The sequence below is a fragment of the Ictidomys tridecemlineatus genome, chromosome 1 (genome assembly GCF_052094955.1).
Source record: "Ictidomys tridecemlineatus isolate mIctTri1 chromosome 1, mIctTri1.hap1, whole genome shotgun sequence".
NCBI lineage: Eukaryota > Metazoa > Chordata > Mammalia > Rodentia > Sciuridae > Ictidomys > Ictidomys tridecemlineatus.
In genome coordinates this window covers 27,314,008-27,321,126 of record NC_135477.1, presented here as the reverse complement: position 1 = coordinate 27,321,126, position 7,119 = coordinate 27,314,008, and the positions used below count along the sequence as shown (strand labels likewise).

The window sequence follows — 7,119 nt, the reverse complement described above, 5'->3', positions numbered from 1 at the left end:
GTATATAAGCTCTGCTTAAGCTGTTTGTGCTCAGGGCTCTTTGCTCTATTCAAGTGAGCTCTGAGCCCCAGCATGCTGGACCCCCAATAAACCCTTTGCTGTTGCATGAGACAGTCTCTTGGTGGTCTCTTCCTCCTACGCTTGCCCGCCTGACCTTTACAATAGAAAGTATCAGCAGGAGAATGGGAAGGTGTTTCTCTTCCATATTGTTGTGAATTGGCTGCATCCCTTTTAAGGTCATAGATTCTATCAGTTGTTCCTCTTTAAACCCTTTCTGGGTTCTAATAACTAGACCTTCTCCCTGACCTCTTTGGGTTTATGATTAGGAATAGCTCCAGGCTAGGCTAGGTGGCATACTACACCATTTACTCCTTGTTGGTTTTCTTAAACCATGCTCATTCCTTTGTATATAGTTCTTTATTAAAAGTCTTTTACATTTCCCTGTCAGGATCCTGGCTAATTCAGTTTCTGCATTTGTAAATTCCTTTCAGCTTTAACACCATGTGTTTTAACCATTATACATTTTTAAAATAGAGACAAATTAGTAATAACAGTCACCTTTCATTTTTAACTTTTCTATATCCTTTATGCAATACCTCAAGAAAAGGCAGACAGTCCACTGTTGCTTTTCAATTTTTTATCTTCTCCATGAATGCAATACAACACTATACATTCTAACAAAAAAAATTCTATTAAACAATAGCTTAAGCTGGGCATGATGGTACACTCTCAGCAGGTCTGGAGGCTAAGGCAGGAGGATTGCAAGATCAAAATCAGGTTTAGCAATTTAGTGAGGGGCTAAGCAACTCAGCAAGACCACATTTCTAAATAAAATACAAAAAAGGTTGGGGTATGGCTCAGTGCCCCTGGGTTCAATCTCCAGTACCAAAAAGAAAAAAAAAAAGTAATAGTTTAAAATAGCTGTATCTTTGGGACATTTTTATCATTTCTGTAATTCTGTTGGTTATCTTAAATTGTATCCCCAAAGTAATAACATGGTATCACTTTCTGGTGTGAATTCATTTTTCCCATCCCTTACACACTAGTATATCAAGTACTTTTTTTTGGTCACTATGCCAGTTCTTCCAACTTAGACATCTCAGACTCATGCCTCAACTAACCCCAACAGTTACTTCTATCTGGTATTGAGTCAATCCAGCATTTTGTGTGGGAGGCTGGTGGGGGTGAGTAGTGGGTATTAAACCCAGAAGTACTTGAAGTACTTGCTAAGGCTGGTCTCAAACTTGCAATTCTCCTGCCTTAGCCTCCTAAGTCACTGGGATTACAGGTATATGCCACTGCACCTGGCTTGTCTAGAATTTTTTGACAAGTTTAGACAAAGAAGTTTTCATGTAGGATTTTATTGCCTGGTTGGAGCAAATATCAGATTTAATGATGAAATTGTAATCAGTTTTCTCCATAGACTAAAATTGAGACAAGGATGCCCAGTATGACCATTCTGTTCATTTTACTGGCAGTCTTAGCAAGTACAGTAAGGCAGAATGAAAAATTTAAGGATTGGAAAAGGAAGATAGACATCATGATTATATGAAGAAAATCTAAAAACTCTTAGAATTAATAAGTGACCAACAAGGTTGCTGGATACAAAGTCATTGTACAAAAATTGGGTTCCATTATCTAGCAAAAAGTTAGAAAATGAAAATTTTTATAATGATCTATACAAATGTAAAAACAAATTGTACATTTTAAACATTCAGTTTATTGTATATATATATTTTTTTTTAAAGAGAGAGAGTGAGAGAGAGGGGGACAGAGAGAGAGAGAGAGAATTTTAACATTTATTTATTTTTTTTCTTAGTTCTCAGCGGACACAACATCTTCGTTCGTATGTGGTGCTGAGGATCGAACCCGGGCCGCACGCATGGCAGGCAAGCGCGCTACGGCTTGAGCCACATCCCCAGCCCCAGTTTATTGTATATTAATGATACCTCAATAAAGCTGTTTTTTTTTTTAAAGCAAACCTTGTATAACCACGTATATTGGCATCATTGTTCTATCAGATGCCTAGGAATAAAATGTAAGAGAAAGTTTAAAATTTTTAAAAATTTCTTTTTTTTTTTCATTTTTTGTTATGAAGATTTTAATACATATCTAGATCCTGTTAGAGTCTGTAAACAAGTCTGGATGGCACCTGGCATTTTGCCAGAGGAAGTGGTTTGTGAAGTGCCAGGGAGCCATTAAGTGTGGAGATTCCTAATTGGTTGACTGCTGTATCGAGTTTATGTTAATTAAGATAAGCTGTGTGAAATGTATAAATACCTCTGTTGTCCTACAATAAAGGGCTCCCACTCCTGCTGTATCCATGTACACAAGTTGTTCTCACCCTCCGCCCCTGCTATTTGCTATTTTGCCCAGCCAGCCGGGCTGCAGCAGATCCCACAGCTGTTAATTTGCCATATGTGCTTTCTCTCTCCACCTCCCCTGCACCTGCATAATAAACTCAGCTTCTGCAGAACACAGTACTTTTAAATCAGCATTAACATTTCAGAATAGTTAAACTATAACACTATGGAACAATTAAATCCCTGAGTTGCATTTCATTCACTATATTATATTTTAATCTAGGGTAGTATGTTTCCATGAGAACAGGGACCTAATATTTGTATCTTTCTAATAGTATTTCATACTAGTAAGTGCTTAAAATCTGTTAATGGTTTATTCGATAACAATACAATTTCTGATTTGATTCTCTTGGTGCCTGAGATTTCTCAATCCAGTCATCTCTCATTCAATCCATTGAATGCTGATTAAAGTATGCTGCATACTATTTTTCTCTACCATAGGAAAATTTATCAGAAAGAGACCTTGCTTTCCTCTTATATTCCTGAACTCCAGTTTTTGTGAGATATTAGATTTACTAGAGGACAGTTATTATTTTTTAGAAATTTTAAAATTTGGGGGGACTTTTGGGAAACATTAAGTGTTATGATAACTCAAGAGAATGTAAAGATATTTGAAGCAAGATTTGTGCTTGCTTTAGGTATTAAGTGGCAGATGTTATAATTGCTTATTTGCAATCTGGAATACAAGGCTGGTTTAACATCCCCAAATCAAGCAATGTAATAAGTCATAGTAACAGACTAAAGGACAAAAACTGCATGGCTATCTTGATCACAAAAAAAGCATTTGATAAAATTCTTTTCATGGTAAAAATGCTCAAAAAATTTGGAATAGAAGGAAACTTCTTCAACCTGATGAAGAGCATCTACAAAAAACAACAAATTCTCCACCTATCATACTTGATATTCTCTCCCCCTAAATACTTCATCAAGAACAAAACAAGATGTCTGTTCTCATCACTTCTAGTTGACATTGTTCACTCAGGACAATTAGGCAAGGGAAAGAAAAAGCATCCAGGTTGGAAAGGAAAAAGTAAATGCTATTTGCAAATGACATGATTTTGTATACATAAAATTCTAAGGAATACACATATCATACACACTAAAACTAATATATCAACAAGTTTGCAGGATATAAGAACAATATACAAAAGCAGTTGTATTGCTGTACACCAGCAATGAACAATCCTAAAAGGCAATAATAAAAGAATTCAATTTATACAGCAAACAAAAATGACTTTTTAAAAATAAATGGAGTTGGGGCTGGGGATGTGGCTCAAGCGGTAGCACACTCACCTGGCATTCGTGCGGCCCGGGTTCAATCCTCAGCACCACATACAAACAAAGATGTTGTGTCTGCCGAGAACTGAAAAATAAATATTAAAAAATTCTCTCTCTCTCTCTCTCAAAAAAAAATAAATAAATAAAAATAAAAATAAAATAAATTTTCTGCTATCCAGATCCCTCCCACATGGTGGGAGTTCTATCTCTTCTCACTTAAATAAATCCTCCTCTGTTTAATCTTCCTTTCGATTATCCATGGATTTTTAAAAAAATACTTTTTAGTTGTTAATAGACCTTTATTAGTTGTTAATAGACCTAATAAACCCAGTGCCTCACACATATCAGGCAAGGGCTCTACTACAATCCTACCACAATCCTAGCTCTTGTCCATGGGTTTTATTCATCAAATTTGCAAGACAAGAACCAAGAAAGAAATTGGCAAAGTGGGTAATCTAGTCTTATCTCAAAACTCTGGTTTCATCTCGTTGGCCCATATGGGGATTGTTGGAAAGATCCTTCACGATGAGAGATTTTGGGATGCTTCTTGCTCTTCTGTGTAGTTGACAGTATGAATGGAAATGGATGACAGTGTCAAAATGTTTCTCCAGGATCTTGGCAGGGGGATCAAAGACTCCAAGGTGGATATTTGTATTAGATGCTCTAATCCAGCAAAAGAGAAAGGAGCAAACTTCAAGAAGGCAAATAGTGTCTTGGCACAGAGGAGAATTCAGAGTATAGAGCAGAAGCAAGAGAGTGAGCCACATATTTTTAGTAGAATTTTCCACTGCTGTGCTTGAAATACTGGAGTATTCTGGTTCAGTCTCCACTTGTTTTTATCATGTGTTTAGTCTTGTGCTTCAGTCAGTAACAGCCTGAATTACTGATGATCCTGAACTACATGGAAATGTTTGGTCATAGCTGGACTTCTTCATTGCATCAATTTTCAGTGCTCTTTGGGTGCTTTCCCTGTTTGTGCTTAGCAAAGTTGTAAAATGTCATTTGGTTTCAAGATATTGCTGACCTAGCATTGGAGGTATCAGGGAGGAAGCCTCATCCTTTCCCTAGTGTCAGCAAGACATGCTCTTCAACCTTTTGCTGCAGGCACTTTTCCTTATCCAGGGGACGTTTGTGAGTCTCTTTCCCATCCATCTTGTTGGTCAGCTGGTCAGTTTGTTGCATATGTCCCTCTCACCATATTGCTTTGAATACTGTTGGTTCAATAAAGGAATTGAAATGCACCAGCTATTGTCAAACATAGAAAGCAATTGGCCTCACTACTTTAAATGTGGTTTGCCCTTGGCTTTCCTCACAGCAATGCAGTCCTCATATATTTTCAGAGGCTGCCTCTTCTCTATCCTCTTTTCTTTATCCAGCATCAGCACCAATGAAGCAAAGACCCCTGGGAAATCATACCTTTTCCAGTTGCACATATTCTTCTTGGTGGTCTTCTTAAGCACCAGACCCTTCCACAAGACAGTCTACCTGCAGTCTGCCCTGAGCAACTTATCCTCTGCAAACAAGTTGTCTTCACCACATTCATTTCCTGCCAAAAGGAAGGCTGCTGAAGGCCACCGAGTTGCCAGCCATCCCAAGGGGATGAGTGGGTTGGAAGGAGGCTGTGGCAGCTCTTTTTCTATGTCCTCTGCCAAGAGTTCTCTGTATATGCCCTTCTATTTGAGGAATTAGAATTTTTGTCTCTGGTGCACGCAAGGCAGAATCTTCCTGGCACCAGTATGTGGATTTTTAATACACCCTGAGTCTTGAAAGGACAACGTTTTTTTCTGCAGGTACTTTCTAGCATTTGCCAGCCTGGACTGATTTGTATACTTTGGGGTTTTTTATTGATTTTAAAAAAATAAATGGCAGTGGAATCATTACAATTCATATTACACACATAGAACACAATTTTCCGTATATCTGGTTGTATATAAAGTATATTTACACCAATTCCTGACTTCATGCTTGCCTCCCATACACAAGGCCCTGGGTTCAATCCCCAGCATCCCTCCCCCACAAAAAAGAATACTTTGTTTTTCTCCCTGTCCCATTTATCCTCCCAACTCTCCTTCTTGCCTTCCAGCACTCTTAGATGAATGGATTTTGTAATTATAGCTGTTGTATTTTGTGGATTTGTTATTTTTATTGTTTTTCTGTGAAGCTCATAAATTGGATGTGGGAGGTAAAGGAATATCTCAACTGTTCCTTCTTTACTCCCTTTACAGCCATCACTATCTTCTTTCATACAACTCAGGTTAGGTTTTGGTCTCTCTTGTTCTGCTGCAAAAAAAAAAAGTACAAGAAAAATAAGAAAAAGGAAAAAAAAAGTTCCTGAAGAGGTGGGAACAGAATGAAAGACCTCATAGCCAGACTATCTGGGTTTTGAGGAGTAATTTTCTTCCCCTTGGCCTTTACTTGAGGGTACTGAGGATTGAACCCAGGCCTTGAGCATACTAGGCAAATACTCTTCCGCTGAGCTTTTCCCCTTCAAGGGGAAAAAGTTTTTTTTCACTGGTACATTTAAACTTCCCACCTATGTGGAGGTGCCAGTTCTGGACAAGTGCCACTGTAACACAGAATGTTCAGAGAACCTGAAATTTTCAAATCCGGAGGGTGAAAATTTATTGTTGGTCACTGACAGAGAAGTCTGCTTAGTATTTCAAAGGAATATTAGGTGCTGCAAATAGGAACTAAAGGGGTAAACTTATTAAACCTGTTATTGATGATGTTTACCTATCATTTTAAGAGACTAAATATGGGCTAGGAGGGTAGACATCAAAATACTTGTACAATTTTAAAATGTCACAATTAAATGTGAGCTGGTCACCCCACCCACCCACACATACAAAAAGTCAGGAATAAATTTAATCACCCACGTGTAAGACTGTACATGGAGAATGTAAAGCATTGTCGAAAAATCTTGAAAGGCCCTAACAAAAAATAAATAAACAGACATCCCATATTCATAGGTTAGAAAATATTTTCAAGATTACAACACTCTCCAGCTGACCTACAGGTTTAATGTAATCCTATAGTAACCCCACCTGCCTTTTTTTTCTTTTTACACAAATTGACAAATCTCATCTGGAAATACAAAGAACCTGGGATAGTCAAAACAATCTTGAACAAAAGAACAAAATTAGAACTCACACTTCCTGATTTCAAAACTTACTATAAAGCCATTATAATTAAGAGGATGTGGTAGGGGTAGAAAGGTATAAAAATATTGGCATACAGTTGAATAAAACTGAGAGTCTGGAAATAAAATGTTATAGTCAATTGATTTTTGATATGGGTTCTATTTCACTAGAAAGAATTTACCAGTTTTTAAATCCTTTTTAAACAAATGGTGCTGGAACAAGTGGCTATCTACATGCAAAAAGACTGAAGATGGACCCTTATGTCACATACAAAAAAGAAATCAAAAGTCAGCACCTATTTTTCTCTAGGAGAAGTTTGGCAAAAAAGTTCTTTGTCA

The 7,119-nt window shown here is 37.4% G+C and overlaps 1 pseudogene; it reads left to right on the top strand.

Annotated features, from left to right (window-relative positions):
- Nucleotides 1-4,222: 4,222 nt before the first annotated feature.
- LOC101958322 (etoposide-induced protein 2.4 homolog) lies at nt 4,223-5,416 on the top strand (annotated as a pseudogene).
- Nucleotides 5,417-7,119: the final 1,703 nt, after the last annotated feature.